This window comes from Rhamphochromis sp. 'chilingali' (genome assembly GCF_963969265.1).
Source record: "Rhamphochromis sp. 'chilingali' genome assembly, chromosome: 5".
Lineage (NCBI taxonomy): Eukaryota > Metazoa > Chordata > Actinopteri > Cichliformes > Cichlidae > Rhamphochromis > Rhamphochromis sp. 'chilingali'.
In genome coordinates, this window is record NC_137932.1 from 31705145 (window position 1) to 31722335 (window position 17191).

Sequence of the window (17191 nt, forward strand, 5' to 3'; positions counted from 1 at the left end):
CATTCAGCTCGTCCACTTCCTGAGCTTCTCCCAGGCCAGGATGTTGTAGTGAAGCTTGACGGGGAAAAGGGGTGGACGACTCCAGCCAAGGTCATCAGTAAGTCTAAGGAGCCGAGATCCTACTTAGTGGAGATGGCGAATGGGAACGTGACTCGCCGCAACAGACGACACCTTCAGCCTGTCCCAGGCACCGCTGATCCTGAGGAGCAGCAGCAGAGCACTGTTCCAGCTACACCGACTACTCCAACTAAATGGTAAAAATGGTAAATGTCCTGTATTTGTATAGCGCTTTTCTAGTCCCTAAGGACCCCAAAGCGCTTTACACAACCTGTCATCCACCCATTCACACACACATTCACACACTGGTGGGTGTGCCGCCCCCACTAAAGGGGCGGCTGCTTCCCAAGAACCACCAGTAAGGCAGACGTCGCCAATCCCTGTCCCGGGGTCTCCTCTCCGCCCTACCACACCTGTGAGAGTGACTTCCAGGGGGCGGGAAATTAAAGTACCTCTCAGATTCAGAGACTGAGGACTATCTCCTTTCTATGTTCTAAGGGCAGAATAATCCCTTATCAGGACTGAGGGTAGTCTATCCCCGTGATGTCCTGCGTTCTGACAACACTGTTTTATGTTTAAAGTACCTTTGTTAAAAGGGGAGATGTTGTGAAATCTGTTTATGTTGTCCTAGTAAGGCTACCATGAGGGCAGCCACTAGAGGTCGCCAGGAGACCGGTGGTATATGTGTTTTTCCAGAAATTGATGTAGCGACGGACACTGCTGCTACAATTGAATAAAAAGTGGTTCGTGCTTGAGAACCCTGCGTCTTATTGCCTCCGAACATGACAGGAGGGGATTAATGGTCCGAGTGAGGCTAATAGTGATGGGTCGTTCGCGAACGAAATGGCTCTTAGAGCCGGCTCTTTGACGTGAACGACGCGAGCCGGCTCCTTATTGCGAGCTGTTGCGTGGGTTATATATTTTTTTCTCTTTCTCTCAGCCTCTCTCTCTCGCACTTTTTTCTGCTTCACTCAGCACGCAGCCTTGTGCTTTACGCTGGGCAGAGGGGGGGGGGTAGTTACACTCAGTAGCACAGGAACAGAGCCAGAGGGAGAGAAAGAGAGCCAGGGACAACAACACAGTGTTGCCAATTTAGCGACTTAGTCGCTATATTTAGCGACTTTTTGTTTTAGAAAAAAGACATGAAAGTGCGTATCGCTTTTACTCTCAACAAGCAGCGGCTCTTTTTAGTGAGCTGAACCGAAAGAGCCGGATCTCTAAAAAGAGCCGGAAATCCCATCACTAGAGGCTAAAACCAGTTCGTGTACACTCACTGTGAAGTGTAGGGCAGGGAGGCAGGCAGGTGAATAGCGCCGAGAATAGTAGCAGGCCAGCGACGGGGAGTTGAGTGGTTACAGGCAGCAAGATCCAATCCACTGTGAAGCTGCAGAGGTAAGTAGACAGGGTTAGCGAGACAAAAACAGCAAAACACAGTTTACCGAGCACAAAGAAATACTTTTCTTTCTTATTCTCATTTAAAATTTCTAGCTTTTAACAAATAATTATCCGAATCTTACAACCAAAGTTTTCATCTGATGTCAAATTTATAGAAATCCATTATTGTACATAGTAAGTTTTTTTCAGGGTCCCAACATAATTTCTTCAGAAGAAAGTACTGTACATGATGCCAGTATTTTCCCACATTTTCTAGATACTGTACTAGTACTTTGTGTAAAATGCCATCAAAAAGTCAGTTAAGTTTTATTCTTTCTCACCCGTCTTTCTGTCTCCTTTCACTTTTAAAAGGTTGCCATGTTAGAAAAAATATTTTGCCCTGCCATGCTGTTTATTGATGTGGTAAATAAATAGTTTATGAAAATACCACTAAATCTGTCATTTATTATTTTTAATATTCAGTAATGATCATGTCTCACCTCTAGTCTTCTCTGTCTTAATTTCAGGTTTCCACCATATGTTGTAGATAGTTCAGGAAGTTAACTCAACCAAGCAGTCTTTGGGTTTCGGCTAAGTACTGTTTAGAATACCAGAATAGGGAGGATGGTGTAGGTTTAAGTTTATTAGATTGATACATATATACCAACAAGACAGTGTACATCACTGTCACAACGACGTTTGTTTTCATTCAAAGGCTTTATGGTTTTTCCTATAATACCTGGTTGGCTGGTCTCTAGTCAAAATGCCCGGGCTGATTTTTTTGTCCCAGTCCAGCCCTGGTCCCTCCTGCGATGGACCAAAAAATCAGTCAGACTCTGCCATTAGGTAAAGCCAAGCCAATGTAAATTGACTTGTTCAAGTTTATGACATTACAAATATGGCAGAGACTTAATCCTTGAACATTGACAGGCCTTAATATGGAAATAATAAAATAAATAAAAAATATGAAGCTGTATTTTAAAAAATACCCAGCCCATTCTGAACTTAGGATGACACTGTCCCGTGTAATGAGAAAGTTTACACAGTTTCTCACCTCGTTTTCCTGTTATGTAGAACTGAGTGTTTAAATAGCTACGTTACTACAGTTCAGGACAATCAGTGTCCTGAAATCATAGTAGGAGTATGGCACTGCTTTAAACACATCCTCCTGAGCTGCCCTGAGGTGTGAAATGGCAAATTTGGTCTTTTGCATTTTCAAAGCCCTCTCCTTCTCAGTGTGTTCCTGCTGCTTGGCTGCTGCAAAATGCATCTGTGCATGTATATTTTATATGTATATGTGTTTGACAGCCTGTATTTGTTGAAGCCAATGAGAATAGGCACTTCACTGTGTGTGAGTGAGCTCCTTGCATCTATGTGCATGAATATCTGCATCTGACCATTTCTTTTATGTTGTGTTTGCATGAAAATAAATACAGTTGGGTAAAAAAAAGTCTCATCCAGGGTTGGAAGTCATTGTCATTTCAGTGTTACACCAGGTAAAAATTCTGTAAAGCTCTAACCCTAGATTGATCACCACTTACCTGATGTCAGCATGTTTTCCTAAGAAGACGACTGTGCTGTTGGATTGTTATTAGATTCTAAAAAATTTAATGAGATGACTGTATATCATTATAACCAGTCTGAGTGATGCAGTCACTGCTTGCAAGAAGAAATCCTTTGAATTTTGCTTCACGTTGACTCTTTCAGAAAGGTTTGTGATGTAATCACAGCAAGTGTATGTTTTTGTTGGTGTTGTGCTGAATTGTTAATCTGGCAAAGTGAAAATGAACTTTTGGGATTCATAAATTGAAGAAAGTGCTTTAATGTTTCTGAAAATGTCTGAAGTGATTATTTGTCAGAAACACCCATGTTTGAGTACCATTCCTAAAATAACACAAGAAAAAACAAATCCCATCACTCGTTCATCTTTGATGTGAAAAAATTAGACTTTTTTCCCTCTGTGCATTTTTAATAGATCAACAATCTTATGGCTCTTTGATGCTATATTTAGAACAGTTATGCGGGGTCCTTTCAAGACTCCACTTCCTGCTGAATATTGCAATTAAAAATTACCCCCTACCTTTAAACACACCTGCTTATTGACTTGTATCTTTAAACGTGGCTCTCAACCCCCAACCGTCCTCACTATTCACAGTCACACAAATGAGAGAGTTGAATAAAGATGGTAATGTTGTGTCCCAATTATACACTACAGGATTGGAAATATAGGTACAAATATAAGAAAAACCACATACAATATACCCTGCATCTCACCTTGATAAGTGCTGGGATATGTTATAGCACTGTTTGCCCAACTTTTGGAGCACCGATTTTCACATTTGAAAAATACCACCAAACAAAAATGTCACAAAAAAGCATATTGATAATTTCCCCCTGCGCACCAGGCATAGGTTGGTTCGGTTTGTCCCCAGTAGGGATGGGTATCGTTTAGGTTTTATCTGATACCGGTGCCAAATCGGTACTTTTGAAACGGTGCCGGTGCTCAAACGGTGCTCAAACCGGTGCTTAAAGAATGGAGAACACAAAATTGGTCCAAAAACCTCTCATGTTCAGCTGTTTTTTTGTAAAAATATAACAATGTTAGCCTTTTCTGCAGCTATGGGGCATATATGGTATCACTCTTGGCTGGAAGCAGTGCTTAAACAATGGAAAAAACACAAACTTTGTCCAAAAACCTCTCATGTTCAGCTGTTTCCCTCTTTTTCTTTGGTCATTTTAGCCTTTTTGGCCAGGGTGGAGGGAGTATCTGCCATCAAACAAGAAGACAACCGCATGTAACTATGATGATGTTTGCTAGTTGACCTTAGGGGATGTTGCTAACTCCGGGTCCGATAACAGGCACCACACCCGCAGCAGATGTGCTCGGTGTGAGGTCTCACAGCAAGCTATCAAATACGGCGCATTTTTCGGCTTTTTAAAAAAACGCTATGCGTCGCCAGGTGTTTCATCAGATTTGAGGTGTTACCTCCTTTGACAGTATCAGCTTAAAGCACTTGTTGCAGGCTGCTGAGTTTGCATCTTTTGCTGTGAAGTACAGCCAGACTTTTGACCGCTTCGCCATGGGCATTTTTAATCTGTAGCTCTGCTCTAAAAGAACGTACGTACCTGGACCCGCCTACTATCCTCGGAAACGTAAAATGATTGGCTAGAAGTGTATCACAGCTCAGGAAAAAAAAGCACCGAAATAAAGCACCGAAATGTGCGCTGCTTTTCGGTCTGGTTACTGCCGTTTATGTCAGAACTGGTGCCATGATGGCACCGGACACCGGTACCCATCCCTAGTCCCCAGTATACCTTTTTAGCTTTTTGCTCACCATTACTCATGCTAGGGCCTTTATCTGGGTTGGAATTTTCTCCAGGACGCAAATCACACTGACTGCTTGTTCTTTTCAGATATTTATCTATTGCTATTAAGTGCTGCCTCGTCTCACAGCATGACTATTATGTAAATTCTTCTTCGTCTTCTTCTGTTTTACTGCCAGTTGGAAACCCATTTAATTAGAGTGGGTAATTGTACTGCCCTCTAGTGGAAAAGAATGTAATTGTTCTTCTCATTACTCACGTTGATAGCTTAGAGCAGGGGTGCCCAATCCCAGTCCTCGAGATCTACTATCCTGCAGCTTTTAGATGCATCCCTACTCCAACACAGCTGAATCAAATGGTGTGATTACCTCTTCAGCATGCCATCAAGTTTGGCAAAGGCCTGATAACAAGCCATTCAGTTGATTCAGGTGTGTCAGAAGAAGGATGCGTCTAAAAGCTGCAGGACGGTAGCTCTTGAGGACTGGGATGGGGCACCCCTGGCTTAGAGTACTAATCAGGTGGAACCAGAAAATCTTCCACGGCACAGCTGATCATTGGGGTGCCACGGCACAGTGGTTAGGAAACACTAGGCTACAGCATCCTACTGACCGTGAACTGGATAAGTGGGGGAAAAAATGAGTGGATGGAGTCAAATGCGACTGGCTTGCATTTGAAACCAAATAATTGTTCAGGAAAACTTTCGCAATTTCACAGAAACTGCTTTTTTTTTAGAGGAAAACATGGCTCAGGGTGGTGAAATACATGTGTATTTGGGGGCATGAGGTTTGAAAGTAGCCAATCCAAAAGTGTTATTCGTGTCTCCTTATTGCATCCCCGGTGTCAGGGTTCCTGGGTCGTTAACCCAGTGTTTTCTGTTTTGTCATGTTCAGTTTATTTTCACATCTGTGTTTTCTGTGCCAGCATACCGCCTGCGTATTGTGTTCCAGTTATTTCCATGTATCATTAGTCAGACTAAGTTCAGCTGCGTACTCACCGGTTTCTAATCATTCATCACCCAGCGTGTATTTAAGTCCTCAGTTCCATCCGATCCTTGTCGTGTCATTGATGTACGTCTGATGTTAGTGTCGTCTGTATGTTCAGTTAGCCAGCCAGTCCTTTGTTCATTCATTCATTCATTCATTCATTCAGCCAGCCAGCCAGCCAGCCATTTCCTCCCTCTGTACTGTTTGCTCACTCCTTCGGCAATAAACATCCACCTTCACCTACCTGCCTGTGAGTCCAGCGATTGGGTCCTCCTTCTCTCGTCCACGACACTACTCCTGACAGAATGACACGACCACGCGTTGTGGACCCAGCGGACTCTGAACTTTTCGAGCGGCAGGAGGCAGCGCTCCTTCGCTGGACGGAGGGGCTTCGGGGAAAACAGCGGCTCTTCGCGGAGAGAGAGCACGTCTTTGAGGGGACTCGCCTGGCTCTGGGCGGGCCTCGGAGACGCCGCGTTCCCCCACCTGCTGCCTCACCTGCACCGGAGCATTCGCCGCGGAGATTGGGCGTCACAGGCCAAGCTTCGGCCGCTCGTTCTCCCGCCGCTCCGCTCCTCGCTCGCCCGCCAGCCGTTTTACTCACCGGACCTTCACCCTCGCCATGGCACAGCGGCTCCGCCTACCACCTCGGCTCAATGGAGGCTCCCGCGCCAGAGGCTCGGCTGTGTACCCCACCCGCTTCCTCTTCCCGGAAAAAGCGGCGCACACGCCGCCATAACAAGGACTATTTTCAGCTACTCCCGGTGGTGAGTTCTAGTGACTGTTTTAAACCCTCCTCATTTGATTCTTCACCTCAAATAACTAATAGACTTATCTCTGATTCATGGGGAGTCTCCCTCCTAGACGAGGACGTAGACTGGGACGAATTTTTCTGCTCTGCTCCCCCAAAAACTGTTCAGTCAAAGACTGTAAATAGTGGTGGCAGGAGGACCAGAACTATCCCAGAGAAACCTGCCAGTATCACACACCCGGTCGTTATCTCCACTCCCGTCAGTCAGGCTACACCCACTCCAGTGCCAGCTCCCAGGAGGAGGGCAGCTGCGACCCAGTCTACCTCCACGCCCGCTCCTGTTTCTCGGGTGGGGGTGACTGGTGTCCAGCCACCTCCCGTGCCTGTCCCAGCGCCCAGGCTGAGGGCAGCCAGAACCCAGCCAGAACTCCCTAGCGGCTTGGAAGAGCTAACCAGTTCACCTGCTACCTCACCACTTCATCCACCTCCTGACCCAGCCTTTCACGCCCTCGCACTATCCCTATTTAGATTAGCTGAACTGTCCCCTGCCCAGGCACCAGCCTTACTAGCCCAAGCTGTAGCCTTATCTCCATCACTAGCTCAGTCTGTAGCTCAACCATTAGCCACGCCAACCTCAGCTCCGTCGTCAGCCTCGCCTACCTCTGTTCATCCCTTAGCATCTCCACTCCAGTCAGTTCCCTCACCTGCTGTTCAGCTTCCACTCCAGTCCCCTGTAGTCCAGTCCGCTCCTGCCCTCCAGTCCCCTGTAGTCCAGTCCGCTCCTGCCCTCCAGTCCCCTGTAGTCCAGTCCGCTCCTGCCCTCCAGTCCCCTGTAGTCCAGTCCGCTCCTGCCCTCCAGTCCCCTGTAGTCCAGTCCGCTCCTGCCCTCCAGTCCCCTGTAGTCCAGTCTGCTCCTGTCCTCCAGTCAGTAGTCCAGTCGCCTCCTGTCCTCCAGTCAGTAGTCCAGTCGCCTCCTGTCCTCCAGTCAGTAGTCCAGTCGCCTCCTGTCCTCCAGTCAGTAGTCCAGTCGCCCGTCCACCATCCTGTTCAGTTCCCGGACCTGCAGCCACAGCACCCAGAGCCAGCTGTGAGCTACCCTGCTTCTCAGCCAGGGGTTTCCGCACCCGCTGGCCCGGCCGCTCCTCAGCCAGGGGTTTCCGCACCCGCTGGCCCGGCCACTTCCCTGCCAGAGGTCCCTGCACCTGCTGGTTCTGTCCTGTGTGTGCCAGGGGCTCCAGTGCCCACTGGTTCTGAGATCGTTTTCGCTGGAGGGCCCGAGGAGCCCGTCCAGCAACCTTCCTCGTCAGCTGGGTGTTCAGGAGAACCGCACCAGCCTCATGCCTCGTCAGCTGGAGGGCCCGAGGAGCCCGTTCAGCCTCCCGTCTCCGCTGGAGGGTCCGAGGGGCCCGTTCAGCCTCCCGTCTCCGCTGGAGGGTCCGAGGGGCCCGTCCAGCCTCCCGCCACGTCAGCTGGAGGGTCCGAGGGGCCCGTCCAGCCTCCTACCACGTCAGCTGGAGGGCCCGAGGAGCCCGTCCAGCCACCACCTGCGGCTGCCTCGCTGTCACCTAGCTCTGCTTCTGCTTCGCCTGGTCCAGCTTCAGCCTGTGCCTCGCCTGGTCCAGCCTCTGCTTCTGCCTCGCCTGGTCCAGCCTCTGCTTCTGCTACGCCTGGTCCAGCCTCTGCTTCTGCTTCGCCTGGTCCGGCCTCAGACTCTGCCTCGGCCTCTGCTTCGCCTGGTCCGGCCTCAGATTCAGCTTCGGCTTCTGCTTTTCCTGGCCCTACAGCTGCTCCTCAGTCTCCGCCGGCTCCCGCGCCGCCTTCTGCAGCTGCTCCTTGGCCGCCTTCTCCTCGTCACCGGCATGGTCGACCACCGCACCGGCTCAGTGGCCGCCGCCGTCTTCCTCGCTGCCGCCCACCGGATTGACTTCAGCGTATCTGCCGGCCGCGTGGCCGCCCACCTGAACTGTATGGGCTCAGCCACTGGCCGCGTGGCCGCCCACCTGAACTGTATGGGCTCAGCCACTGGCCGCGTGGCCGCCCGCCTGAACTGGCTCTGTGTGGACTCCGTCCCTCCGTCCTGGGCCCCCTCCGCCCGCCCTGTTCTGTTTTTTTTTTTTTTTTCTTTTGGCCGTCGGGTGCCGGCCTTTGGAGGGGGGGGTACTGTCAGGGTTCCTGGGTCGTTGACCCAGTGTTTTCTGTTTTGTCATGTTCAGTTTATTTTCACATCTGTGTTTTCTGTGCCAGCATACCGCCTGCGTATTGTATTCCAGTTATTTCCATGTATCATTAGTCAGACTAAGTTCAGCTGCGTACTCACCGGTTTCTAATCATTCATCACCCAGCGTGTATTTAAGTCCTCAGTTCCATCCGATCCTTGTCGTGTCATTGATGTACGTCTGATGTTAGTGTCGTCTGTATGTTCAGTTAGCCAGCCAGTCCTTTGTTCATTCATTCAGCCAGCCAGCCAGCCAGCCATTTCCTCCCTCTGTACTGTTTGCTCACTCCTTCGGCAATAAACATCCACCTTCACCTACCTGCCTGTGAGTCCAGCGATTGGGTCCTCCTTCTCTCGTCCATGACACTACTCCTGACACCCGGCAGATGCAGTCCAGCATTCCCACATCATAACAGTTTACTGCGTGTACCTATCTCGAGTGTTTTTGTGTTTTTGGTTTTGTTGTTCTTAAAGCCCTAAGATGCCACTCAACAATAAGCATTTACAGGATTTTTTTTTTTTTTTTTTTTTTTTACCACATCAAAGATTTGCAGAACGCTCCAGGAATATTTTCACTTTTTTCATTTGAACAGGGTTGAGCTCACATCTAAGTAAAACACAGCATGGGCAACCAGTTGCAATTAGCCAAGCAGGTACTATAGAGGTTAAACTTGGGAGAAATTTACCTGTTGCTTGCAAAAAAAGCAAAGTGGTGTTTATTGCTATTGTCATCACCTAGATATTGATTTGGATGTGAAGATTGCCCCTGGGTTCCCCAGTGTTCGTCCTCACTTTCATTCCGCTCATCCGTTTTTATTGAGTTTGGGTCACTTTTCTTGTCTGAGACCTCCTCCTTGTGATATTGGCTCCTCTGTCATCTCCACCTGCGTGATAAGCCAGTACGTTTAACAGTCATCCTGATTGGGAGAATCCACGGTGGGCGGGAGCAGCTGGCATGCTCTCTCAGTATGTGATGGATGTGTTTTGGAAGTGTGTGTGCCCCAGAAGTTTTAGAGCAGTAATTTGGTGTAATTACTCGATAGCTTTTTGGTATGGGCCAGAGGAGGAGAGGGCAAATGCAGCCGAGACCTTCATTATAGGAGACCAATGGTCAGACTGTGGGACAATAGGACTGTTATTTTTTTTTACCCTTACGCCTCCCTTTTCAGCAGAAAATAGCCTGCTGGACAGCTGGTGACAAACTGCCCTCTTACAATCCATTAAGGATTGTACCTGGAGCCTGGGAGAGGCTTGAGATACAACACCACTCACCTCTTCATCCTTTTATTCTGAGCTACAGCTTCTCATCTGTTGCCCTCTCTTTATCCCTCTCTGATTCCTGACTAACTGCTGTAGTGGTTGGCAGGCAGCACAGGCTGTACCACATTAGACAGAAAGGTAAAAGGTGAGTACATGCAAGTGTTCAGAGGGTGTATAGATGTGTCGAAGCTGCTGTCTCAGTGCAAAAGTTGATCACTGTTGTCAAAACAAATTATTAAAGATGATCACATCACAAATTAGTAATTGTGACCAGAAACCGGCCTGAACGAAACAGCCAGTGCTAGAGACAGGAAGGTCATGAGTGTAAGTACCAGCTTACAGCAGATAAAAGCTTGCCTGACCTCTTTTGGTTCTACAAAAAATAAGATTATGACCTGATTTTCGTGATTTGCCTTAATTGAAACAAAAGAAGACTGCAATGCTTTAGTGATCTGAATGTCACACTAGTGCTCAGAATCAAAAATCTACAATATAACATGCTTCTCTTTTAAATAGACTAGACATTAGAAAATATTGCAGGTACTGCACACCAGTACATCTGTGCAATGACTGAGGACAAATACACACCCACCTTTAGTTATGCCGGCCAAGGGAATTATGTTTTTTGTAGGATTTGCGTTCGTGTATGCATGTCATGTTTTCTGTCTATGAACACAATGAATTATGATAACACTTTATAGGAGTGTGGACTGTAGTATTTTAATCATTCATTAAATTTTGGTTTATATCCACCAAGATCTTCAAGGTCAACTTAATTATTTTTTATAGAATCAACATAAAGCCTTATAACTTAGAAACTGTGATTCTTACAAGTTTGGTGTGTACTGTGATCATATAGAAAGTATTGCGTGAAGAATTAAAATATGATTTCACTCTTGACTTTCACTCTTCAAGGTCAACAGGTTGATCTGAAGGTCAAAGTGACAGTACTATATAGAGGAATTTTCAAACTTACTACCAGTGTTTGTATTGACATCATATAGACTAATAGGGAATGATAAATGTGGAATGGTTGTCCGTGTTAGCCCTGCGATGGACTGGTGATCTGTCCAGGATGTACCATGCCTTTCACCCTGTGGTAGCTTGGATAGGCTCTGGCCCTCCCACGACCCTGATAAGGTTAAGCGGAAGAGAATAGATAGATGGATGGACATTACTTTAAACTGCTGACCTTTTCTTTAAGGTCACATAAGGTCACATTTTCATAAAATGTGCTATTTTAAAAACTATGATTAAAATTCTGCTGCCATTTAGGTAATTATATTGGTATATGGAGGATTCTAAATATTAGATTATAGTTTGCGTCCACACATCATGTCATATTTGAAATCTAAGAAAACAAAATGAATATATACAAAACACAATACTATTCCTTTAAAACTGCCTGAGTGGGGTGCCTTTATGAGTACTTCTTGTTGCTGTCTGTTTCCCCATTAAAAAAAATTGCATCTAGGTAGATATAAACTAACAAGGGATCTAGGATTAACCTCATTGGTAACCCCACTATCCCAAAGGTCTAAGTTGTCATCAGTGACCATCCCTTCCTTTAATCTAACCCCAGGCAATCCAAATATTTAAATTTAGATTTTGATACACTGTTTTTCCAAGTCATTCCAATTAGGAACAGGAAAATAATCATGCTAACTCAGCGGTCCCCAACCCCCGGGCCTCGGACCGGTACCGGTCTGTGAATCGTTTGGGCCGCGAGAGTTGAGGCTCAGGTGTGAAATGTATGGTTTTCAGGGTTTTTATCGGTTTTCAGCATTATTTTGTTATCGTTTTTATCGTTAACTCGGTTTTCCTGGGTCTTTTCACATGTGTTATGAATAAATCTTCTTTTTTTCGGTACCGGTACTAGTTTTATTCTGTTGTATTTATCCGCGACACCTTAAAGGCCGGTCCGTGAAAATATTGTCGGGCATAAACTGGTCTGTGGCGCAAAAAAGGTTGGGGACTGCTGTGCTAACTGACTAAAAAAAAAATTCTAATTTTTTTCCAAAGACGTCCATTATGCTCTATTTCATAATATAGGGTTGTATAGGGAACAGTTGGGGTTAGGGTTACCACCTATAATCATTTAGAACTCCGAAAGTTAATTGCCTTTGCTGGTTGAAATTGGTTCTAAGAAGCTGTTATTCTCCACTTTCAGTCAGTATACTTAGCTGTTCAGATACTGCATAAGAACCAAGTACTGAAGTTCTTCACTGTAGTTACCAAATGTATGTTAAACCACCTGCAGACTCTGAGAAAAGAGGGAGATGAAAAAAGCCAGAGTCACTTTTTTTTGCCATTTCTATTTGGCGTGCTTGTTCTGTAGTTCGTCTGTGTGTAGGTGTGTTTGTGTGTGGGTGAAGATGGCGAGAGCAAACAGCAAATGAGAGTGTGGTCTTTTCTGCAGACTTGCAGTCATAGCTCTAAAAAGATGGGAGTCGCAGTGTTATTGTGTAGAGCAGCGGTCCCCCACCCCCGGGACATGGACCAATACCGGTCCATGAGTCGTTTGGTACCGGGCCGTCAGAGTTCCTCTGCTGATGTGTTACCTCTCACCAATCAGCCTTTGTCATCCATTTGTATTAGCAGGGATGCACACATTAAAATTTGGACATTCAATTTTGCATAATTCACCATCGAGACAGTGAGAGAATTGTCAGTTTCCTTCAAAGATGATTAGCATTGAGCGACAGTCATGCTTCCAGCCATGTGCTATTCTCCCTCCTGCTTCTACACTCATTGAATAAATTCCCCCCGCTGCCTGCTCATAGAAAATCTCTAACCACAAAAAAGAAAGTTTGGAGTTTGAAAACAGTGGCTGGCTGGGGAAGTTTTCTGAATGGCATCTTGGATTTTCTCTCACAGTCCGAAGACATGGGCTCGTTGTTCATGAAATTGGAATGAGTAATGACTAACCCAATCCTATAGCTATACCTCCAAACCCTAAACAAAAAGAGAGAGAAGCAAAAGGGAATGTAGTGATAGTGTGAATATTGCTTCATACAAATCAGTTAGATTAATTATTTTTTCCCCACTGATCCTCAAGACTTTTTTGCTTTGTTTTGTTTTTAACTCTCTGAGGTCTAAGTCTAAGTCATCAGTGGTGATGACCACTTAGGTCCAAACTCTAAACTGATGTTTTTGAGAAAGCAAATGGGAAAATTTTGGAATAGATAGAATTTATTGAGTGAATGGAGGCATAATATGGTTTGACATGGTGACGAGTCGTAGTTACAGAGGACTCACAATTAAAGAACCATTAAAAAACCATTAAAATACAGTTCCCCCCCCCCCCCCCCTTATTGTAGTTTTACTTTCAGAAACAAACCAAAAGAAGCAACAGGACACATGCATGCAAAAAAACAGATTTGAAATGTAACATCTTTTACTTTGTAAATGAGTCTTGCTAGCATGTGGCTTTAACAAAAAACAACTTTAACTCTAAATGCCTTTACACACTGAGCACACGGCAGAAAAAATGACATGAAATTTTGAATTTTTCAAATGAAAACTTGTCGTTTAAAGTATATACACATCAGAAGTATTTTGCGAAAATATATTCCCAAAACATAAACTACGGGGGGAAAAGGGAGCTGTAGCTGCCTTTAGAGATATTGAAATATCTCTAGCTCATTTTTTTTTGTCAGTTGGGCAGTTTGAGCTCTTGTTGGCAGAGTTGGGACCACATCTGAAGAGGCAGAGAAAGGATTGACCCTGAGCAGCGTTTAGTGATGTGTCTGAGGTACAAACAGGATTATTTTATTGTTTCCCTATCATTGTATATTCAGTAAAGTATTGAGCTATGAGTGCACTTGTTGCCAAATGAAGGGTGTCTGATTGGTCACACCTGTTTATTTGCTTGCAAAATCAGGAATATCGAGAAAATAATTGCTGCAAATTTGTCACGTGAAATTATGGTGTCTGTGTAAACGGCTGAAGAAAACGTGAGTCAGAAAAATACTTTTTTTCAAAGGCCTCAACCCAATACAAGTCTCTGCTAAGCCAGTAGCTGCTAGGAGTTTTACAAGTTCCTCAATAAATCCTGATCAATTTTCGTTGTGTTAAAAAAGCAGGTCTTCGGAGGTATTCATCAATGCAAATGTTTTATCACCTCTGAGATAAAGTCAGTGTAGAAAAAGAGTAGATAAAAAGGCTTGCATTCACCCAGATGTTCAAAGTCAAATGTCATGAGTTTGACATCATAGTTTTGTGCTGTGCAACTGTTATCAGAACATTTATGAGAAGAATTGATACGCTTGGAGACGTACGATTTCAATGGACTGGACAGTTTTCAGGTGAAACCAGTACATCCCTGTTCACGCCACATGAAGTGTCTGACTTGGTTTGACATGGCTGTGAACACCCATTACCTCAGCGAGCATGTCACTGTTTTTGATCTTTCCATGCACTCTGCTACATCATTTCTACCTTCTAATTGGGATTCTTCTCACATTGGAGCAGCACAAGCTTTCAAAGACAAAGGCATTTTCACAGAGACAGGTGTGAAGCCTCCCAAGTGTTTGTCAGTGATAAAATGAATTATACTCTTACTAGAAAGCAGCCTTGATCATAACACTGCCAAACTTACTTTCTTAATGCTTCTTAAATCTGAACTGTTTGAAGAGTCTTACCAGTGTGCACTACATCAGAACACCACATGCTTTTTAGACTGTTATTTTAAGCAGACAGCTGCTGGTGTTTGACCATGTTGGTTTAGCATGAGATAAAATATGGGACTGAAACCAAGATTTTTGGTGTTGATGCTATTGTTGTTTACTCGTAAACTGTAGATGGATTTTGTCTTGTTGTGCTGATTTGGAAATAAAGGTTTAATCATATGTGTGTAATGTACATTGGAATTGACATTAGATTGAACAGATGATTCTAGATATACAGTGTGTTAAAAGGAAGGTCTGGGGCACCAGTTCAGCTCAGTGCGTTGAGCATGCGACCACATGCCATATGGCCGAGAGTGGCCGGCCTGGGTTCATAGTCCGACCTGCGGCCCTTTGCTGCATGTCTGCCCCTGCTTTCCTATCCTCTCTTCACTTTATCTGTCAAATAAAGCTGAAGATATGGATCCCTGATTTTAAATAAGAATAAATTTACTGTTAGGTACTTACAGTGCGTTCTACATATTCTCTCTCTCTCTTACTCATATGACAGTTTTGTTCTCTGCTTTTTTTTCTGATAAAATAAAATGATCCACCAGCAAAGATTGTTCAAAACAAAAATGCAAATTTGTGCAGTCATGAAAATATCTTGGTTAGAAATGTTCTCTTTCAATGTTAGTACTGCTACTAACCAGGGACGCTTTACCAGATGGGCTCATTATTTTTATCCACTTCCACCTGCCAGCAATCAGTCACCGTAATGAATCCCAGAGCTTTTCCAATCACGTCTAGAAAATGACACAGTATTTAACATCCTATTTGGTAACTGGTGAGGGGTAACGTATGTGGACTCCCTCAGTTTAATGCTGTAAAAACCAAGGGAGTAAATTTGCTCTCTCTCTCCACCTCTAAACCAGCTGACACTAACTAATTGACTTGCTGTACGGCTTAATAATACTAAAAGCAGGAAGAGCCATCTAGCCAACTCATTACATAGGACTAATCCTTTATAGTTAATTAACTTTTATTTTTCCAGTGTGTCAAACACGGGAAAATGTATAATGCTGTCAAGGGTGGCAATTTTTCTTACTTCTATATCCACCTGCTACATGTGAGAGAGACATTTTAATGCCAATGTTGGCACAGAAATGTACGAATAGGCTAAATGCAGTATGCTGAGATATTTTCATGCTGGAAAAACACTAAGTTGATTCTCATGTTCAGAAATTCATAACACATTTGCTTGTAGCATTCCAGCTCCAGCATCTTACAAATAAATGAACAGCATGCGTGGGTGGGCGGGCGGGTGTTCCAGCGTGGGAGGTTTTGCACTGTGGCTTTTCTCATGCCTTTGAAGGTTGTGCATTCATGGCTGTATTTTTGACTGGTGAAAATCCCACAGATTTGACTCACATGAATGGGCCTGCTGCAGACATATGTGGATGCTGTTTAGTGATGTGTGGTAAAGAGGATGGTGTAAAACTCTATCTCATAAATGAAGAGAGATGGAAGAGCGATTACCATATTCAGATTTGAATTTGAACTTTTATTCTGGTTTGCCAAAATAAGAGTGTACTAATAATCATGGTCTCTCTCTCTCTCTCTTTCACGAGGCCGGCGTGGACACCCAAGTTTGTGTATGTAATCCTACGTCATTTCAGAATGAGGTGACGTAGAATTTTGAAATTGATACAATAGTACTACTAAAAATATCGAGTTTGAGGTTTTCGAAAAAGGGGGCAACACAGAGTTTTCAAATTGATACCATAGCTTCATCTATTCGAAGGCTGGCGCCTGTACATTATTTTAATACTGAGTTTAGGGATTATTGTCAATTGCTCTTATTTGGCTTTTTCAAACACTGACATTTTTAAGGAAGAAATACAGAAAAATGATGACAACTGCAGACGTCTGTCCAATGCATGTGTATATAACCAAGTTCCAAGTACCTCATTGCATATTTAAAGATTTTAAAGATTTAAAGTCCTTCCATCCTAGACCCCTGGTTTAGTGTCTGAAAATGTTTAAATAAAAGCTTTGTGAATATTCTGTCAAGTCATTACATCCAAAGCAGATGCATCCATATATAGCTTTTGTGTGTGCAAAAATTAACAATGATTGCGATAACTGTCTTTTGTTGTTTATCTTTTTATCTATGAAGTTGGATTTTGCATTGGTGGTTGTTGGGGAAAAAACACATACGTGAACATTCAACAAGTCCCATGCTAGAAGTACCAGTACATTGTGAGAATTTTCAAGGTCACCTTGATTGGATTGTTCTTTGGTTCACATCAAACAGAACTTGAATGAAAAATATTAATGCATACTTTCAAAAGCTCTTAATCTGTCACAAATCTTACTTGCTGTCAAGGTTTCACAGAAACACAGATAAATAAATAAACTGATGTAATCATTTCGGTGTATGTATTATTTCTGCAATATTTTTAGTTCTTCAAATTAAATTTTTGTTGTGGGTTTGTTGTTTTTCAATTCGGTCTAATCACACAAATTACACCATTAACCACATTGCTTAGAGGTAAAAAAAAAAAAAAAAAGGTACTTTTAAAATCTTTATATAATGCAAGTAGAGTAGTCGTAGCCT

General features: G+C 44.2%; 1 protein-coding gene across 2 annotated transcripts in view; it reads left to right on the forward strand.

The window, feature by feature from the left end:
• The window catches only part of ptchd4 (patched domain containing 4), a 71012-nt gene that overhangs the window by 49640 nt on the left and 4181 nt on the right, over positions 1-17191 (forward strand). The gene's annotated exons all lie outside the window — the stretch shown is intronic.